Source organism: Hemicordylus capensis, chromosome 7 (assembly GCF_027244095.1).
Source record: "Hemicordylus capensis ecotype Gifberg chromosome 7, rHemCap1.1.pri, whole genome shotgun sequence".
Lineage (NCBI taxonomy): Eukaryota > Metazoa > Chordata > Lepidosauria > Squamata > Cordylidae > Hemicordylus > Hemicordylus capensis.
In genome coordinates, this window is record NC_069663.1 from 33,819,544 (window position 1) to 33,840,373 (window position 20,830).

General features: G+C 49.9%; 1 protein-coding gene across 9 annotated transcripts in view; it reads left to right on the forward strand.

Annotated features, from left to right (window-relative positions):
* The first annotated feature begins 335 nt into the window (after positions 1-335).
* Positions 336-20,830, forward strand: part of ADGRB2 (adhesion G protein-coupled receptor B2) — a 190,123-nt gene continuing 169,628 nt past the window's right edge. For 8 of the 9 annotated variants that reach the window (XM_053267528.1, XM_053267529.1, XM_053267527.1 and 5 more), the window contains exon 1: positions 537-668. The gene's annotated coding sequence lies outside the window, so the exon portion shown is untranslated. Of the gene's footprint in view, positions 669-20,830 lie in introns of all 9 variants that reach the window. The other variant, XM_053267535.1, reaches the window with a different exon arrangement.

Here is a 20,830-nt window from a genome sequence, read left to right on the forward strand (position 1 = left end):
CCCTTCTGCCCCCCCCCCGCCCGCGTTCCTTTTCCGCGCAAACTCTCGCCATGCCTGCTGCCGCCGCTGCTCTCACACACACTCCCGCGCGAGCCCTGCAGGAGCCGGAGCGGCGCGAGCCCAGCCCTGCTGCAAGGGAAGGCGACGCCAGGCAGAAGCAGCAGCGGCGGCGGCGGCTGCCCTCGGGCCCGGGAGAGGGAGGCGCGCGTGCCGGAGTCCGGAGGATGCCCGGCGGAGGCGGCGGCGGCGGCGGCGTTGTCTCTGCAAGGGACTCTCCTCGCCTGCAGCACCGCCGGCCCCGGGAGACGCTTGTGCCATTGCAATAGTTCCGGCGGCCGAGCCGGGAGGGGGGCTCTCCCCCCCTCCATTATTATCGCCCTCCTCCTCCTCCTCCTCATTATTTTGGGGAGGGAGGGGAGCTGCTTTTGCTTTTGCTTTTTTTTAAGCGCCCCCCCCCGAGCATTCACGGAGGCGTTCGCGGCGCTGCAACTTCCCGGAGCTCTGGGTGGGGAGGGGAGGCAGCGATTGTTGTGCCCCCCGCCCCACTCCTCTCTGTACCCGCCCCTCTCTCTTTCCACCCCCCGCCGGCAAGGGATGGCAAACTTCAGCTGCTCGGCTGCTACCTCGTCTTGGAAGAAGCTCTTAAAGTCCTGCTAAACAAAGATCAGGTAAGCAGCAGCAGACGGCAGGATCGAGCCCTTGCGGGGCGTGTGGGGGGGGGGGGGAGGAGAGGAAGAGATCGGGAGGGGAGCTGCGCGGGGGTGGGGGGTGTCGGGTGTCGCTCCCTTATCGGAATGCCAGCAACCCCCCCCGTTTGCCAGCTCTTCTTCTTTGCTCGCCCCCCCCATATTAAACCCGAGGTTGCAGCGGAGAATCCGCCGCCACCATCACGCCTCCAACTAAAGTTGCTGCAATTAGAAGAGGTTGCCATTGAGCGCAGGCTGAATCCTCCCCCGCTTCTCCCCCCCCATCCCCTCTCCATCCTTCCGCCTTGCAAATAAATAGCACGGCTTGAACTACAGAGAGATGGTGGTCCCTCGCGTAGCTTCTGGATGCCTGGCGCCGCCAGTCCGTGACAGGAGAGGCGTCCCTTTGAGGTGGCAAGTTGGATCCTGTTTGGAGAGAGCCCTTCATTGCAATAATGATAATACTAATAGTAAAAAAGAAAGAAAGAAAAAAGAAACCCAGCAACATGGTCCACCCCAAAGGATTTTGCAAAAAAAAAAAAAAAAAAAAAAAGTCCAAATGTGGTTGCGTAAATTTGGAAGTTCTCATCTGCTGATATTTACGGTGGCAGTTGGCCGCGGTGGAGCGGGGGGGCGGCGAGCAAAGAGAATACACCGCCTCTTTTAGGTTTCTCTCTTCTCCCATGAAGAAGGCGAGAGATACAAGTGTCCGGTTTTCCTTTTTCCTCGTTCTGCTGGCCTCTTTCTCCCTCCTCTGCTGCATTTTCGATTGCATGCATTCGCAGGGAAGGCGCCCCCCCCCCCCAATCTGCTTCCCTCTCTCTTGTTGCTGGCTTTTTAACGCGATGCGAAAGAATAGGAATCAATCGGCTAGATCTAATGAGAGGCTTTTATCCGTGTGTGGATTTATTGACGCGAAGAAGGCAAGGAAGCGGGGGAGGGAGCCAGAGTTCTCCCCCCCCCGCTTCTCCTCCGTAGATCTCTTTCTCTCTATGGATGCAACTTCTCTGATAGCTCGCATCCGAATTGTGTGCATCTGAATAACTTGCATATTCTGTAGAGGTCACGTCATGTTCGTCTCCGGAGTGGCTTAATTCGGGGCGAGCAAAAGACTGATCGCTTGATGTTGCATTACCTAATGAAGGGGGGGGGGTCATCTCTTTCCGAGCGAAGCAGCGGAGTACAGGATCTCATTAGCTGGCCAAGTTGCAATTGGATTAGGCAGCTTTTAGTAGTTTAATTGCTTTCGCTCTGCAAGCCGCAATATTCCTTTCTGGGGGGTGGGAAGCGGGAAGGATCTCCCGCCCCCCGCACCTCCCCCCAGCAGATTCGGAATATGGAAGGCTACCAGTAGGGAGGAGATGGATGATAGAGAGCAGCGGCGAAGAAGGAAACCGTATTTATTCGGAGCTTCACTTCAACTACAGTTTTTTAAAAAAAGTATTGGGTTTAAAAAAGAAGCAAAAAACAAGGTGGTTTATTCTGTGCAGAAGTGTTCTCTGGCTCCCGCTACAGGAGAAACGACACCTTATGGTCCCAGTGCCGTCGGGTTACTCCCCCCCCTTTAAAGCCTTTTCACACGTGCACGTGATCCCTTGATCATGACTCGCATCTGAATGTGTGAAACAACCCCCTTGAAAAGGATTGTGTTTTAAAGGGATGTGAAGGTTCTGTCTGTAGTGTTTGGTCCTAGTTAGCGATTCACACATGCCGGTTGCCACTTGATGCCCCAGCTGTTGAGTTTTGATCCTGGGTTTTAGCTTCAAACAAACACAACTTTATAGGTGTTTCATTCGGATAGCAGTGTATTTTCTGGTAGAGTCTTGCTTACCCACAAGGAGTTGTGCTTAGAGTGTCGCCATTGCCTGTTCAGCAGCCAAGGGTGATATGTTCATATTCTCTGTATGTTTATAATCCATGTCCTGTTGGCTTCTCTGCTCTCCTGGTGTCTGTGTGCCTGTCCTGAACCTTGAAGGCACACAGGCATTCTGGGTAGCTTCTTCACAGCTCTTGAACTTCCTTCCTATGGAGATCCGCCCAAGTCAGAGCCTGAGCAACCTCCCCAAACCTCTTCTAAGAATTTTTTTGTGGGCTTCTTGTGGCTGACATTAAATTCATTCAAAGGAGCCTTTCTGGCACATCATATATATGTGTGTGTGTCTTACTGGAAAGCATTTGTATCTATCTTGAGCCCTCTAATTGAGTGGACAAAATGGCTTCATATAGATGTAAATAAACCCTGATGCCAAGAATCGCCCATTTGGAGCAGCGGTTGCTACACTTGCTAGTCTGAGCTGATTTCTGGTTGGGAAGACGACAGTGCCGTGAAAGAGGGTGTGTGGTGACTGTCTTTGTGTATAAGGAAGAGAGTGAAGATGGGTTTTTAGATGCTGGTGGGGAGAGGTGTAGTGATGATGAGTCACTTGAATGCATATGGGTGTACTTGTCCCCCCGCCGCCCCCGTCCCTGTTGGTTAGCATTCTTCTCTGGTTCCTCCTGCATTTGTCTCTTTGCCGAAGCAGCTCAGATCCTGACAGGGTTTCTAGAGATGTTCCACAGGCAGAAAGGTGGCTACTCTGGACGGTAGATCCTCGCTCTGCCTTCCAGTTGGAGAGTCGGGTTTCTGGTAGCCAGCATGAAGTTGCCCTTGTAAGGCTGCTTGTGGTTTACTGAGAGAGATGCGTTTGGTTTCGTATCGGAGACCTCGTGAATCTGGGCAAAGCTTGGGCCCAAATATGAGCTTGGAGGGCAGGAGAGGCTCAGCACATGGAGAAGAAGTGAGCGTTGCGATGATGCTCCTGCACTCTTTCCCAGCTTGCATGGTGAGAGAGACCGTACAAATCTCCTCCACCTCGCCTTGTTTTCATCCGCCCAGACCTGGCCTCCTGAAACCTGACTTACCCACATCTGCGGGAGGGCAGTTGCCCTCCAGTCCAAGCATGAGGAGAGGGAAGGTGGGAGATCATCACTCCCTTCCCTTCCCCAGCGTCCGACATTTCCCAGGAATCATGATTTGGGCCCTTCATCCTAGTTGAGGCACCGGGGAAAGGGTGGGGGATTCTTTCTCTCTCCCCGCTGGTCCCACTGGCCTAGCCAGCCAGTTTGGGTCTGAAGGGAAGGGGGTGGGGATTGGGGCCAGAGAGAAGGTGATGGGCAGGCCACTTTCTCATCTGGATCGGCTCGGAAAATACGTGGAGTTAGAGCTGGGCGTGGGGAAAGTTCCTTGGTACGATTTAGAGCCAGCCGTGAGTTCAGTGCTGATCTCTGTAAACAAATGCAGCTCCCCACTTGGTATTCGGAATAGGGTTCTTGAGACTGTGTGTGGTGTTCTGTGGAAATGCGTGCCTTGGCTGGCTTGCTGGAGTCGCCTGTTGCAGGGCCTTGACCCTAGAGCTGGTTGGGAAGGCAGCAACCCTCGCTTGGAGTGTGCAGCCCTAAGCATGTTCTGGATGTGTGCAGAATGCATGCCACCCCACGGCCACAGCTTTCCCCCTATGCACCCGGACACGTGGATGAATTGTCCCCTTCGCTAAGCAGGGTTGCTTCTGGTTTGCATTTGAGTGGGGGACTACATGTGTGAGCACTGTTAAGATATTCCCCTGGGGGGGGGCTGTTCTGGGAAGAGCGTTTGGCATTCTTGCATGCAGAAGGCTCCCAAATTCCTTCCCTGGCAGCATCTCCAAGATCGGGCTGAGAGAGATTCCTGCCTGCAACCTTGGAGAAGCCGCTGCCAGTCTGTGTAGACCATACTGAGCTAGGTAGACCAAGGGTCTGACTCAGTAGAAGGCAGCTCCCTGTGTGCCTCTGTCCCTTTGGTTGAGCAGCGTCTGCACTGGTTTGCATTTGGGCAGGCGACTTCCTCTGAGCACTTCCTGCTGTGAGATATTCCCGTGAGGTTATGGGGCCCATAGCTCAGTGGTAAGGCCTTGCTTTTTGCATGCCGTGGCTCCCGGTTCAGTCCCTGGCAGCATCTCCAGGTAAGGCTGGCGAACTCCCCTTCCTGAAACCTTGGAGTGTTGCTGCCAGTCAGTGTGGGCAGTGCTGAGCTAGCTGGCCCCATTGGCCACAGGGCATCTGCTTTGCAGGCATGCAGAAGGTCCCAGGTTCAATCCCAGGCAGCATCTCCAGGTAGGGCTGGGAGAGACCCCACTCTGAAACCTTGGAGAGCCACTGCCAGTCAGTGTAGACAATACCAAACTAGCTGGACCAAGGGTCTGACTCGGTATAAGGCAGCTTCCTCTGTTCCAAATCTGGGATATGAATCTGGAGGCTTCCTTGGCAGAGCAGGTATCTTCCACCTTGGCCGAAGCCCCGGGACCTCCCTCCAATGAGAAAAGACCCACAGGAGCTCTCTGCTCTATTGGGATCACTGGCACAGTCTGTCTGCTGCCAGGCTGCACTTGAGAAGCCTTCTAATCTGGATTAAGGGCGTTAATCCAGAGAGAGGAGGGGAGAGATGGCTGTGTGTGGGATTCTGATGTCGTGTGGGATCCAGAGTGGGGAGAAGATCCTCGAGTCCCTCCAGTTCGGTGGAAAGCTCTGCAAAGCAAAGGGACTGGGAAACAGTGAATAGGGAACTCTTCTGTGTGCTCCTTTCCCCCCTGAAGAGGAGTCAACTTGGAGGCGTTGATGGATGTTATTTAACTCCGGTCTCAGCTGGCTGTTATCTTGGCAGTGGCTGCTGACGATGGGATGGCCCCCAGAAACGAGTTGCTTGAGTGACCCCCTCTGCCTTTCTAGGTCACTGCTTAACTCTTTCCTTGCCACACAGCACACTACGAGACCTCCCTTGAGCATCCGTGCGGGGTGCAGGAGGCTAATTGTGCAGTCAAGGAAAGGACACCACTGCCTGTGTCTCTGGAATGGGGCACCGAGTCTCTTCCAGAGCTGTTCAAATGGAGGCGTCGCGTCGTCACATGTCGCGTCTTCTGGGCAAGGGGGGCCATTTCCTTCTGCCTTGAGCAGGGAGAGGAAGAGTGGATGGTCCAGTACAGAGCGGAGCCCGGGGCAGAGTCAAGCTGTGTGTCATTCATGCAGTTGAATGAAGATGCCATGCCACTCCAGGGATGTTTTGATGATCAGGGAGATTTTGTGTGTGCTTCCGTTGGAGGAGGTGAGAGCCCCCCGCCCTCATTTAGGAGGAGAGGTTACGTTTTTCATTTTGGATCAAAAATGTGGGGGTTTGAGAGTTAAGCAGACACTGGAAGGCACGAAAGCAGAGAATTCTCAATCTTGGGACCCTGGATGTTGTTGGACTACAACTCCCATCATCCGCAGCCCAGAAACTGGAGAGGTGAAGGCGGATGAAGTTCTCGTGCTGATTTGGAAATATGAACCTGCAACACCTTTGGCTGCAGACTGCCAAGTTTCAGGGGGGCCCTTAACTTTCCAGCATAAGATTGCACAAAGCTACCTTACAGAGTCTGATCCAGTACTGTCTTCTGTGTTTGACCTTGTGGCCTGTGACCTGTGGGATCTCTCATGTATTTAGCACCTGCATGAAACTTCTGGGAAGGGGTTAGGCTGGAATGCCGGCTTGATTCCGCTGACACACACCTCGATTTCCCTTTTTCATCTGGGATCCTTTCGGGATTGGATGTGGGCAAACAAGCTGAAACTTAATCAGGACAAGAGCGGGTGCTTTGGGGTGATAGGAAGGCTAATCTGGAACTTTTCTGACTGGAGCCTGTTCTGAATGGAGGTTTGCAATCTGGGGGTGTTTGAAGACCTGGCTTTGCTCCCAGAAGGCCAACGGGCAGCTGTGGGTAGGAGTGCCTTTGCATAGCTTTGGTTGGTGCCCCGGCTGCATGCATCCCTCCTGGGAGAAGGGAGAATTGGCCACTGTCACCCACAAACACCATTATCATCCCTGAACTGGATGTGGGACGTCCCTTGAAAAGTGTTTGGAAATTCCAGGGGGTCTAGAAAAAGGTGGGCAGACTGTTGACAGGTGCTCAGTGCAGAAATGGCATTGTTTCCCTGCTGTTTGAACTTCACAGACTCGGTTCATGTTCAGGTGCTGGTGGTTATTACCCTGGGCCTCCACTACAGAGAGCTTTAAAGGTCTCTTAAGGTCCTCCCAAATGAGCCTGCCTGTTCATTGAGATCTTTGGCAGAGGCATTTTTCATTACCCTGCTAGCTTCAGAGGTATCTCTTGTGCTAATGCAAGACAGGTTTTTTTCAGTAGTAGCACCTAGACTGTGGAACTCCCAGCCTCTAGATGTTTGTACAGTGCACATGCTGCAGGTTTTTCACCACAATGAACTTCCCTTCCCCCCATCATTTGACTTAAACTGAAAGGGCAGTTTGTGTCATTTTACTTTCTGAATATTGCTCTTCTTGCATTTTTATTTTATTTTTTAGTTGGATTTTTATTGTTGTTTTTTTTTAAAAATTGCTGTTTTCAACTTTTAAGCCACTTTAAAGGCTATTGGATGGGAAAAAACCCTAAACATATTAAAAAATAAATACCCTGGTCGACATTGGCTCTCTGTTTAGAAGAGGCACTTTTTTAAAGTGGTGATTCTCTTGGTTGAGAGAAACATGAGCAAAAACTTTGCACTTACTTTCACAAGAGCATTTTCTGGAAACAACAGAAGAGGTAGCACAATACTGAGTATTCCTTCAGCTCAAATCTCTTTGAGACAAGAATGTTTATACTACATTTGGCAATGCAACCTGTCTATTATCAAGAAAGTTCAGTATACTGATTTATGTCAATTCACAAGATCCATATCCATCAGCACTTGATAAAGTGCCTTTCGAAACGGAGGTCACGGGGTCACCATAGTGTGTGGATGTCTTTACCATCAATTTCATCATAGACTCCATTGCTCTGTTTTGATATACAATCCGAGGACTCTATCATTTACATGGTCATATCTGCCATGGATTCTATTTGTTGTTGTATATATCATTGTTCTATTTACATTGAATATACTTTCCATTATAGTAAATTTCCATCATATTGTGGTTATATATTTTTCTTTCTATTGGCTAGTTTCATGGGAGATCTTTTGGGTTCTTTTTTTTTTTTTAATTCTCTTTATTGAGCAGGGGGAGAGCAACTGGCCCTCTCCATCCCAATCACAACATCCCTCCAGTGGCTGTTGCTGGGGTCTCTCTTTTCGATTGTGAGCCCCTTGGGGACAGGAAACCATTTAATTTATTTTTTTGCTTATATCTATGTAAGCCGCTTTGGGAACTTTTGTTGAAAAGCGGTGTATAAATATTCATCGTATTTGTATTCTCCAAGACTGTCCAGCCTTCTTTCATGAAACACCCGTTTGCTGGATAGAACCTGGAACCTTCTGCATCGTTCTTGACCACTGAGCAATGGATACTCAGAAAAGACTGGTTCCTCATTTCAGTACAGGGATCTCCGCAAATTTCAGAGAACTCGAGATCAGATCAGGACAAGAGTCTCTCTCCTTCTCTCTCTCGTCCAATCCGTTGCTGAGGGATTGGTGCCCCCACCCTCAGCGGCCTGTGTGGGTCAGTCCGGGAAATCCAGTTGTAATTCTGTGAAGGGTGCTTTCTTCTGTTTTCTGTCCAGATTCTCCTGTTATGACAGCTGTTGCAGAGCAAGAGAGAGCACGAGGCATGTGTCACGTTTAATAAGGACACTCTAGCCAGTTTTATTTCTGCCCAGGAGGACAGGAAGAAATGACTGTGAGTTCTGGGGCCATCGACGTGGCTTTCACCCCTTCCATGCTGGTTCCTTGGAGGTTCTGTGCCTGCGTTGGGGGATTTGTTTGCATTCTGTGGCACTGCAGCGGTCCTCCGTCTTCGGACCACAAGAGCCAAGTCTCATCTTAAAATAAGATGCTGATGCAGAAGATGCTGTAAGGACTTCTTGCCCTGGTTCTTCCCTTCTGCAAGGGAAGGAATTCATGAGCAAGAGAAGGAAATCCACAGGGTGCCGGGGGAGGTGGAAGGTAGCAGGACGGGCGAGGTGGCTTCAGCAGAAGCCCAGAGGATCAGAGGAGAGAGGGAAGGAGATCAAAAGGACTCAGACTGCTGTACAGAACCCAACACTCGTTCAATTATTGATCCATCCACCCAGCTGGAAGCAGACTTTATTTATTTATCTATATTATATATAAAGCCTGCTTTTCAGCCAAGGCTGGCTCACCCACAAGAGCTACTGTATGCTAGTGATATGTGGAAGCATTTATGGTACTCTGAGGATTCTCAAGCTTGGGTTCCTTCCCAGATGTTGTGGGATGACAACTCTCTCACCCCCCTCCCCAGTCTTTGGCGGTTGTGGTGGTGGTGGGGAGGGGTGATGAGAGTTGTAGTCCCACGACATCTGAGTTCCCAAGAGTCAGAATCCCTGCAACGGTCATTGGAACACAGGAAGCTGCCATATACTGAGTCAGACCCTTGGTCCATCTAGCCCAGTGTTGTCTACACAGACGGCAGCGGCTTCTCTGAGATTGTAGGCAGGAGTCTTTCTCCGCCCTATCTTGGAGATTTTGCCAGGAAGGGAACTTGGAAAGCAGATGATCTCGGGAATGCACTAAAATGAATGACTGGGAATGCCTAGTGGAAAGATCTGGTTCTTTCCAAATGTCCATGGATGGAATGCATTGAATTTCTGAATGGCCAACAGCCATTTAGAGATTCCATGCATTCCAATGACCCTTTGGAAGGAGGGATATAAGAAAGACATTGCCAGGAACATAGGAAGCTGCCATATGCTGAGACAGACCATTGGTCTATCTAGCTCAGTATTGTCTTCACAGACTGGCAGCGACTTCTCCAAGGTTGCAGGCAGGTGTCCCTCTCAGCCCTATCTGGAGATGCTGCCAGGGAGGGAACTTGCAACCGTCCGCATGCAAGCAGCCAGGTGCTCTTCCCAGAGTGGCCCCATCTCCTGAGGGGAATATCTTACAGTTCTCACCCATTTATTATTTATTTTTATTTAATTAGTACATTTATATACCGCCCCATACCAAGAAGCCCCTGGGCGGTTCACAGTGTAGTCTCCCATTCATATGCAACCCAGGGTGGACCTGCTTAGCAAAGGGGACCATTCATGCTTGCGATCATAAGACCAGCTTTCCTGGTCTCTTCTGGTCGCTGGAAGTTTATGACCTTGTCTGGGCTCTTCCTTCAAAAGAAGGGATCAGGAAGGGCTGCAGATGGACTTTAGCGGGAGAGGCTAGCTGATAGTGAAGATGGCAACCCACAGAAGCCGCCTCCCCATGGGTTGGCTGAGCTTTCTGGCTCCTGGCAGTTCGTTCATTTTTGTTTGTTTAATTTCATTTATATACTGCCTATCCAAAAATAGCTCGGTAGTTCATGATTAAAAAAACACAACACTATTTAAAATATTAACATAAAACTCATTAAAAACTGCTAAAACCACTTAAATACTGTTAAAAGCCACGCTGAAAAAGTAGGTCCTTATCGCTCTCTTGAAGGCCTCCAGGGATGAAAGACCTCTTAATGCTTTGGGGAGTGTGTTCCACAACTTAATTGACAACAGCGCTGCTGGATCAGGCCCAAGGAAGCCCATCTAGTCCAGCATCCTGTTTCCCACAGTGGCCCACCAGATGCCCCTGAGAAGCCCCCAGGTGAGAGCTGAGGGCATGCAATCTCTCCTGCTGTTGCTCCCCTGCAACTGGTATTGAGAGGCCTCTGAGGCTGGAGGTGGCCTATAGCCCCCAGACTAGTAGCCACTGATAGCCCTGTCCTCCATGAATTAATCTAAGCCCCTCTTAAAGCCATCCAAGCTGGTGGCCATCACCACATCCCGTGGCAGAGAATTCCATGGATTAATTATGTGCTTGTGTGGAGAAAGTACTTCCTTTTGTCAGTCCTAGATTTCTTCACAATCCGGTTCATGGCATGACCCTGAATGTAGTCCGGGCTCTGTGCTACAGTTGGGAAGCACAGCCTAGTCCTCATGATGGTGGTCCTTATAGTTGAGTTCCCCACGTGCCAGTGCTGTAACTGGTAGTATTTGTGCCTGGAGTAGGCGCTCCCTATTAGGGGTGTGCATGAGCTGTCCGTGCACTCCCTCGCAGAGCGGGGAGGGGTGCCCTTTAAAAAACAGGTAGGGAGCTCCTTACCTGCTCCCTCCCTCCTCTCTGCTATCCCCCTGCTCATTTTAGAAACAGCCGAGCGAGGCTTCAGCATTCCTTCCTGCAGCCCTGATCAGTGTTGCTGACCATGCCGATGGGGGTGGGTGGGTGTGTGGGAGCGGTGGGGAGGGGGCGAGCAGGTTAGGAGCTCCTTACCGGCTTTTTAAAGGCACCCCGACCACAGCCTTCAAGCCAGCTTGAACGCCGGCGTTTGAACAGGTTTGGCGCTCCAGAAAGGGAGCACCAAGCCTGTTCGTGCACACCCCTACTCCCTTTTGCAGCCCTCCCCTTCAGCTTTAGGGGTACATGTTTTTAGGATCATTATAAACTTCTGTAGCTCAGTTGAAGAGCATCTGCTTTGCTCTGCAGAAGGTCCCAGATTCAATCCCTGGCAGCATCTCCGGGTAGTACTGGGAAAGACCCCTGCCCGAAACTTTGGAGAACTGCTGCCAGTCAGTGTAGATGGTTTTGAGCTAGACCAGGGATTCTCAACCTTGGGTCCCCAGATGCTCTTGGACTTCAATTCCCATAATCCCCAGCCCCAATGGCCTTGGGTTGGGGCTTATGGAAGTTGAAGTCCAGCCACATCAGGAGACCCAAAGCTGAGAACCCCTGAGCTAGACAGACTAAGGGTCTGACTTGGTAGGGAGGCCATATTTCCTCGGATTATTTTTACCAGCATTTCCTGTTCTTCTAACAGCTACTTTATCCAAGTCCCGAGTCCACTACATCACGTGGGTCATGCAAGGGCAGGCAGCCCCACAGGGATTGTTCCCTGGAAGAAGGCGGCAAGGAGGCATGCATGGTCCTGGCCACCTGTGCCATGGATGCCTGCCTTCTACTTGGAGACCTCTGCACTTCTAGCCGTTGGCCACCAAGGGGAAGCTTCACGGTCCTGCCCTGTTTGCCTTCGATGGCTACAGGGCTAGGAGGTGGGCAGCCCTTGCTAACATATGACACCAACACCACATTTTTCAAAGGTAAGCTGTCGCTGCCCGTGATGTGCTTGGCTTTGTGGAGTACCGTATTTTACGGACTATAAGACGCTAAGGACTATAAGACGCATCTTAATTTTAATCCAGTTTTTCAGAGTTTTAACATATTAAACTGTTAAAACATATAAGACGCTCCTGAATTTTGGCAGATATTTTTCGAGGAAAAAAGTGAGTCTTATAGTCCATAAAATACGGTATTTTACCTTCTCTGACCAGGATCACACAAGAGGCGTTCGGTTGCCGGTCTTTGACCAGTGTGCCAAATCCACCCCACCTGAATGAAGCTCTCGGTCTGCTAGGGAGCCTCTCTGAAACCTTCTGCACCGTGCACTGCTCAGGATCCAGATCTGGTGTCTTGATTCCAGCAAATATTAGGGTCCAGTAGTGGCTTGTCCTAACGAGCTGGGGGCGGGCGCAAAGGAGGTGCAGCTGTCTCCGGTTCCCAGCAGCTCTGCTTGCTCCTCTTTCTCCTACCCCATCCCACTCCGATGTTAGCAACAGCCACACTGGCTGCAGGCTGGCTATTCATCAGGTAGAGCTGTGCAGTTAACTGCACAGCTCTACCTGTTGAATGGCCAGCCTGCAGGCAGTGCAGCTCTCAGGCAGGGCAGGAGAGAGAGGAGCAAACGGAGCTGCTGGGAACCAGAGGCAGCTGTTCCTCGTTTGTCACCCTGCCCCCAGCTCATCAGGGCAAGCCGCTACTGTTTGGGTTGCCTCTCAGCTCCTATCTCGGAGCTGGATCTTGCTGAGCAAAGCAGCCTGTTTTCCTGAAGTCTCTGGGATGCAAGAAAGAAGAGTTGAGATTGAGAGGATAAGAAGATGCAAGGAGAAGTGAATGAATGAGGAAATACTTAGCAGAATAGCAGCATCGGAAGGCTGAAGTAAAGCGGAGGAGACATTTGAGATGAGACCAAAAAGTCAAATTCACCAATATTCTTCAAATCCACCAACATTCACCACACAGTGGCTGACTGGATGCCTGTGTGAAAACACGGAGACAGCATGCTACAAAAAAGGCATAAAGGCAGCAAGTCCTTCCTGTTGTTTGTCTCCAGGCATCTAGTGTTGAGAGGTATATCTTGAACATGGAAGCTCTATTTGGCTCTCATAGGAACATGGGAAGCTGCCATATACTGAGTCAGACCATTGGTCTATCTAGCTCAGTATTGTCTTCACAGGCTGGCAGTGGCTTTTCCAAGGTTGCAGGCAGGAATCTCTCTCAGCCCTCTCTTGGAGATGCTGCCAGGGAGGGAACTTGGGACCTTCTGCTCTTCCCGGGGCAGCTCCATCCCCAGAGGGGAATATCTTACAGTGCTCATACTTCTAGTCTCCCTTTCATATGCATCCAGGGCAGACCCTGCTTAGCTAAGGGGACAAGTCATGCTTGCTACCACAAGACCAGCTCTCCTCTCATGTCGGGACATGCACAGAACTGGTTTGCCCAGTTCTGCGTATGTTCAGTTTTGGCAGCCCTTGAACACAGCCTAGTTTGGTTTGAATTAGAACTGGTTTGGGCCCGGTTCGAGGCGGTTGTGTGTATATTCAATTTTTAGTTTTTTAAAAAATGATTTACTGCTCAGCAATGGCAGTGGTGGCCTTCGGATCTGGTTCGAGGTCAAACCACTCGAGGTCAAACCACTAATTAGAACCGGTTCGCATATCTTGACTCTCATGCAAATAGTTGTTGATAGACCTCTCTTCTTCCATGGGTTTGTCAAATCCTTTTTAGAAAGTATCCTTCAAAGCCTTCTAAGCTAGAGGTATTGCATATGGAGAAAATCTTCTGTGGTTGGGAATTTTCTTGATGAGGACCAAAACAATGGCCAAAGGAGAATCATGAAAGAGGTTATCAAATAGTGTAGAGTGTTGGGTGTGCGCGTGAGAGCAGAGATGGGGAAAATTCTTCATTCACTCAACATACAAAACTTGGGGCTATTGGGGAAATGGATCGGTAGCAAATGAGAAAGAAAAGCAACTTTTTCAAATGGTGAAATAGTCAGTGGAATTAATTGCTGTGGGATGCTGGGAGTGGCCATTGCCACAAACGTCTTTAAAAATGAATTAAGATGAATCAAAGCCGCATCGGTCGAATTAAGATGAATCAAAGCGGCATCGGTCTCTTAATGGCCATCGGCCATGATAGGTAGCAATGCAGCCCCCTTGGTTGGAGATGGCATTCCTTAAGCCACCAGGTGTGGGGTGCTAGATGTGCATCTGTAGCACCTGTTGAGGACACGATGCCCCCCCCCGCAGATGCACAGCAGATAGGAAATGACTAATGTGGAGAAATTAAAACCTATCTTTGACCTGGCCTTCCAGGGTTTTAAATGATTAACTGTTTTACATTGTTTTAAATTGTTGCCCTGATTTCCAGGGTTTTTAGCTGCTTAATTGGTTTTGTTGTGTTTTAATAGTTTGATTTTAATTGTTTTGTTTTTATCATGCTGTAAACCGCCCTGAGCCATTTTGGAAGGGCGGTATACAAATCTAAAGAATGATTGAATGAATGAATGAATGAATGAATGCAGCAGAGAGGCAACCTTGGAGGAGGAAATGCACCAAGGGGGTTCTTGGGTGGGCAAATCCTGAAAAGGCGAATCACTTGTTAGGAGGTACCCTTTGCATGTTCTGTTTGCTTGCAAGAAGGAATATGTTTCCTCCTTGGGTATTGTAACCCAGGTAGAGGAGGACTTAAATCCTCATGTATCCTATTCTAGGTTGGGCCAAGGTATCCACCAAGGCAGGGATCCAAAAGAGCACCAGACTTCGGACATCTCCGAGGGCCAGAACCTTGGACAGCGCTGAGCAGGGAAACAAGAGCTGGGCCCTGCAATAGAGAAGGAACATTGTTCCAGCAATTTCCTGTCGCAGGCTGCCGGTTTTCATAGCTGCTGCTGCCCCAACAGGGTGAATCACACCCTCCCTTTCCCTAGGAAAGGCTCTCTCTCTTGCCCAGTTCCTTCAGTGCTGTCTTTGGTGAAGCTGGGGGCTGTTTGCTAGGACTGGTGGGTCTTGAAGTGACTTCTCTGAGTCGGAAAACAGCGGCAGTGCTGTCAGGGTGGGGTGCTGCAGTGGGTTCCCTGGTTCTCTTGGTGCAGGGGGTTCCAGCAGCATGGAGCCACCTGGGATCAGCCAGCCAGTCTTCGTTATGGTCTTTGACCAGAACACCTAAAACCAGGCCTGTTTCCCAGCTGTTTTTGGACTTCAACTCCCATAATCCCCAGCCACAGTGGCCGATAGCCAGGGACTATGGGAGTTGTAGGCCATTGTCTGCAGGAGGGTCAAAGTTGAGCAGCCCTGCCTAAAACAGTGATATACCTTTAAACACAGTCATGCTGATTACACAACTCTACAGGTGGACCTCGTTATCGACGGATTTGCATATCCTCGGTCAGGAAAAAGGTCTGTGACCTTGGCATACGTGGGGGGAAAAGTGTGTGTGGGGGGGAACCATCCTGACCTCACATATCCACAGGTTGGAGGTGGCCGGAAATGACCACGGAGGTCATTTCTAGCCACCATTTTCGTTGCTGGAGCCACAAAATGGCGCCCATCTTTGTTTTTTTTAAAAAGGATGAAAGCGGTGGGGGGGGGACGACGACATTATTTTCGACCAATTTTCGGCCGATTTGGGGGCACAGCATGACTCGAGGGACAGCAGAGCATGGCAAGAAGCTCCTCCCCTGCAAAAATCAGTTGATTTTCAGCCAACTGGAAACCTAATCCCTGCAATCCCATAGCCCCCAAAGACTCGATATTCGCATTTTCAGTATCTGCGGCTGCAGCCTGGAACGGAACCCCCATGAATATTGAGGTTCTCCTGTACACTTATTCTGCCCATTAGCAAGCCCAGGATGTCGGACTCTTATTGCAGAACTGCATAATTTCGCAACTGAGTATGTAATTGACGAATTCATGTCTGTTAATAAATAATCAACATACAATTTGTCTGGTCTCCCAGAAATTTTTCTAGAACAGGATTGATTGGCCTTCAGTCTGAATAAGGTCTGAATAAAAGGCACACCACAAGAGCACATGCACAACTGACTCAATCTCATCTGAGTTTCAGGGGCAGTATTTCTGCTCGAACAGAGTTTTCTGGATCTACCAGCTAATAGTTCAGAGGAGAGGGCAATCACGTGGGCATTCATAGCTCTCCCCCCCGCCACCTCATCCCCTGAATTTTCTGCCTTGCCCCAATTGGAGGGGAATCCTGGGTCAGGGGTCATAACAATGTGTTCCCTTATTCAGGAGGGTAATGGCACAGCAGGGAAATGACTTGACTAGCAAGCCAGAGGTTGCCGGTTCGAATCCCCGCTGGTCTGCTCCCCAGACTATGGGAAACACCTATATTGGGCAGCAGCAATATAGGAAGGTGCTGAAAGGGATCATCTCATAATGTGCTGGAGGAGGCAATGGTCAACCCCTCCTGTATTCTACTAAAGACAACCACGGGGCTCTGTGGTCGCCAGGAGTCAACACGGACTCAATGGCACCCTTTACCTTTAATGTGTCAATTGGCTGTAATGAGAACCAAAGGCTGGGCAGGGTTCCCTCTACCAGGGATTCCCAGATGTTCTTGACTACAACTCCCATTATCCTGCAATGGCCACTGCAGTTGGAGATTATGGGAGTTGTAGTCAAGAACATAACGCTGGGTCAAATCAGCAGTGGAAATGGTAGGAACCATCCAGACTCGCCATACATGTCTCGACCTTTTGCTCCTCTTCAGTGTCATTAATGCTCAAGATAACAGACATGTTTTTCCATAACTTGGATGGATGCAACTGTCTTTTCAAACCCATGTTCACGTCAAAAAATTGTGTGTGGATAAGAGATACGAAGTTGTATGTAGGAGATCTTTCCCAGACCCTCTAAATCCATACACAGTTGGGTCTGTCTACAAATTGCTGAGCGTGAGTGTCTGAGGTGACCTCTTGTTTTTCCAGGCTTTTAATTTCTCCCCCTGATTTATTTTAATGTTTTTCTCAGCTGCCCTTTATTTTTCTCTGCATTGCTTTGTTGTTGTCTTGCTTTGTGTCTTACCGTTTTAACTTGGAGACTGCTCTGGAAATATTTGTTTTTGGAGGGTGGCGCATAAAAATCCTTAAAATGTAAAGTAACAAGAACAAGCCCTGGAAAGGGGGCAGTACTGGTTCTATTAAATGTCCTCTGAGCACCTTCCACGCCTGGGGCGGCTGCTGGGATCCCCCCCCCCGCCACCTTCCCCAGCTCCAGTTTCAAGAGGAAGGCTGGAGCATGTTGTGTGTTTCATTGTGCTTCTATGGTCTCCCAAGTATTTGGAAGCTCGAAGTGATTGTGGGAACATCTGCTGCTGCAATTCAACTTAGGAAGCTGCCTTATACTGAGTCAGACCATTGGTCGATCTAGGGCAGCGGCTTCTCCAAGGTTGCAGGCAGGAGTCTCCCTCAGCCGTCAATCTGGAGATGCTGCCAGGGAAGGAACTTGGAACCTAGATGCTCTTCCCAGAGCGGCTCCATCCCCTGAGGGGAATCTCTTGCAGTGCTCACACATCAAGTCTCCCATTCAAATGCAAAGCAGGGCAGACCCTGCTTAGCAAAGGGGACCATCCCTGCTTGCATTGACAAGACCAGCTCTCAACTTTGGAGCTGAGGATGCAAGCGAGGGACCATCCCTGATCCATGCCGCATTCCAGAGGCACAGCATGAGGCATGCATCCCTCCTCTGTGGAAGGGCCAGATCCTGGCAACCACACACTTCTTGTTGGCTTCCCCGTTCCAGCCAAAGATTGTCAGTCCCCTGCTCATAAGGGTGTCATAAAGTGCAGTGCTATAGAATGGCTGTTCCTAAGTTCTCCCTTGCATGCATCTATCCGATGCCTTGGGGAGTGGGGGCGGGGGAAGTGGGATCAATCCTGCCTCCCCACACACATCTGTGTGTTCAGGGGAATGTTAGTATTGGAGACGGTGTGGGGCTGTCCAAGGTGATCCTGCTTCCCTTCTCCAAGTATTGGATAGACCATGGATTCTCAACTTTGAGTCCCTAGATGTTATTGGACTTCAACTCCCATAATCCCCGAGCCCAGTGGCCTTTGGTTGGGGATTATGGGAGCTGAAGTCCAATAACATCTGGGGACCCAACGTTGAGAATCCCTGGGATAGACATATACAAGTGGAGGGGGCAAATTTATGGGGTCCCAACATGTCCTGTGAAGTGCCTTCTGAAAACTCTGTAAATGCCAAGTATTGTTTTAAGAGGACCCATCAAGTGCCTTCTGCCTTGCTCCTCCCAGAGCATTCCACCTTCTCCATCGCTTCCTCTCCCTGCCTCTCGGGGACTCCTGAAATCAGTCAGGGCTGTAGAGCAGGGACAGAGCGTTCCCTGGCAGAGAGTCATCCTTAATGTTGGAGCAGCTTTGAAGCTCTGCCTCCCATTTGGAAAACCATTTTTTTTAAAAAAACAAAAAAACCCTGACAGTTAAGGTAAAATACATTCAGGAAGAAGGCCGCATGGCTTCCACTGATAGCGACCCTGATTCGGCGGTTGGCATAAGCACCGCCGTTAACGACAGCCGCTCGGAGGATCTGCCAAGGATGCTTTCAGCCTCCTCGGGGTGGAAGGTGACAGTGTGCCAGAAGGGGAGGGCAGGAGCCTCTTCCTGGCTAGCGGCCCAGTGGGGAGTTCTGGGACACCCCCCGGGATACCCCCTTCTCCCCTGTCTGTTGGTTCTATTTATTTAAGTCCAGGGTTCTATTTATATTTTACAAATGTGCCATTGCTGAAATCTGCTCTCTTTGCAGTTCAGTACCCTGCAGCTCATGGGAAGGGCTGTTCATGCAGTGTTCACACACACACACACACACTCACTCACTCACTCACTCACTCACTCACTCACTCACTCATTCTTGTTTTCATGTGAGTGACTGCACATATGCTCACTTTAAAAATCAGCCTAAGGACTGGACCCTTCAAAAGTGTAGACTACCAATTGTGTGTGTTGCTGTATACATATTGGACATAAGGTGTGCACACATTGATTACATAGTAACATGAGAAGCTGCCGTCTGAGTCAGACCACTGGTCCATCTAGCTCTGTAATGTCTACCCAGACTGGCAGCGGCTTTTCTAAGATTGTAGGCAGGATTCTGTCTCCCTCCTATCTTGGGGATGCTGCCACGGAGGGGACCTGGAACCTTTTGCATGCAAGCATACATGTGCTCTTCCTAGCGAGGCCCCATCCCCAGAGAGAAATAGCTTACAGTGCTCATGCATGTAGTCTCCCATTCAAATGCAAACCAGGGTGGGGTCTGATTAGCAAAGGGACAAGTCATGCTTGCTACCACAAGACCTGCTCTCCTTCCATGTGTGTTGAACATGATGTGCGGATAGTGCTTTTACTTTTGCTTGAACTGGTACAAGTGAATAGTCTATCTAGCTCAGTCTTGTCTACACTGACTGGAAGCATCTCTCCGAGGTTTCAAAGCAGGAATCTTCCCCAGGCCTACCTGGAGATGCTGCCAGGTCTTGAACCTGGGACCTTCTGCGTGCAAAGTAGTTGCTCTGCCCCTGAGCTGCAGCCTGTCTTCTGTACACATGAACCACTGCCTTGTTCTGATTCAGACCATTGGAGGGCTGGTCTTGTGGTCGCCAGCATGAATGGTCCCCTTTGCTAAGCAGGGTCTGACCTGGTTTGCATTTGGATGGGAGACTACATGTGTTGGCACCGTAAGATATCCCCCGCAGGGCATGGGGCTGCTCTGGGAAGAGCATTTGCATGTAGAAGGTTCCAAGTTCCCTCCCTGGCAGCATCTCCAGGTAGGGCTGAGAGAGACTCCTGCCTGCAACCTTGGAGAAGCCGCTGCCAGTCTGGGTAGACAATACTGAGCAAGCTGGACCAAGGGTCTGACTCGGTAGAAGGTAGCTTCTTATGTCCATTTAGCTCAGTATTGTCTAGGATTTCGGACTGGTGTCTTTCCCAGCCCTACCTGGAGATGCTGCCGGCAGTTGAACCAGAGACCTTTTGCGTGCAAAGCAGATGCTCTCTCATTGAGTGACGGCCCTTCCCGTTAATGTGTTTCCCTCCTTCTATGTTTTACCTCTTCAAATGTTCTGGGGCTGTCACCTCACATATTATGTAGTTCTGTGCTCCAGTGATTTGTGATTAGCGCCCCACCCTCAATTGTGGACCCCGCTCCCAGAAGAGATCCATGCCCCTCTGTCTGTTCAGGTTTTCTTGAGGTGGCTGCAGTCTTATTTGCCTGGGCATTCAGCCTTTAAAGAGGACGTGATGGTTGTCTGCCTTGGATTGTTTTAATGTTTGCTGATGCGTGTATTTTTTACTGTTCTTATTTTGATATTTTTAGACTGTTGTACTGTTCAGACCATTTCAGATCGGGGTCTGGGGATGCAGGGTGGCGTGGGAATGAAGCAGCAGATAAACTATCCTGATTTTCTTGTCCCGGACATTCACGTACTGCATACAGTTCTGGTCACCAGCTCTCAAACAGTCCTGGAAGAGGTGCAGAAGAGGGCAGTCAAAAACTGTCAGGGGGCTGGCACGCTTTCCTTACGAGGCAAGACATGGAGGGCTTTTTAGCTTGGGAAAAAGGCAACTAGGGGGAGACATGATAGAGGTTTATAACATTATGCATTGTTTGGAGAAAGTGGGCAGGGAGAAACTCTTCTCCTACAATACTAGAACCAGAGGTCATCCCGTGAAACTGATTGCCAGGAAATTTAGGGTCGACAAAAGAAATTATTTTACTTATATTTATTTATTTTGTTTATTTTACATTTTATATCCCGCTCTTCCTCCAAGGAGCCCAGAGCGGTATACTACATCCTTAAGTTTCTCCTTACGACAACCCTGTGAAGTAGGCTAGGCTGAGAGAGAAGCGACTGGCCCAGAGTCACCCAGCTAGTTTCATGGCTGAATGGGGATTTGAACTCGGGTCTCCCCGGCCCTAGTCCAGCACTCTAACCACTACACCACGCTGGCTCATCACATATTTGCTCACACAGCACATAATTAGTCCATGGAATTCCCTGCCGCAGAATGTTAGCTCTCAGAGATCT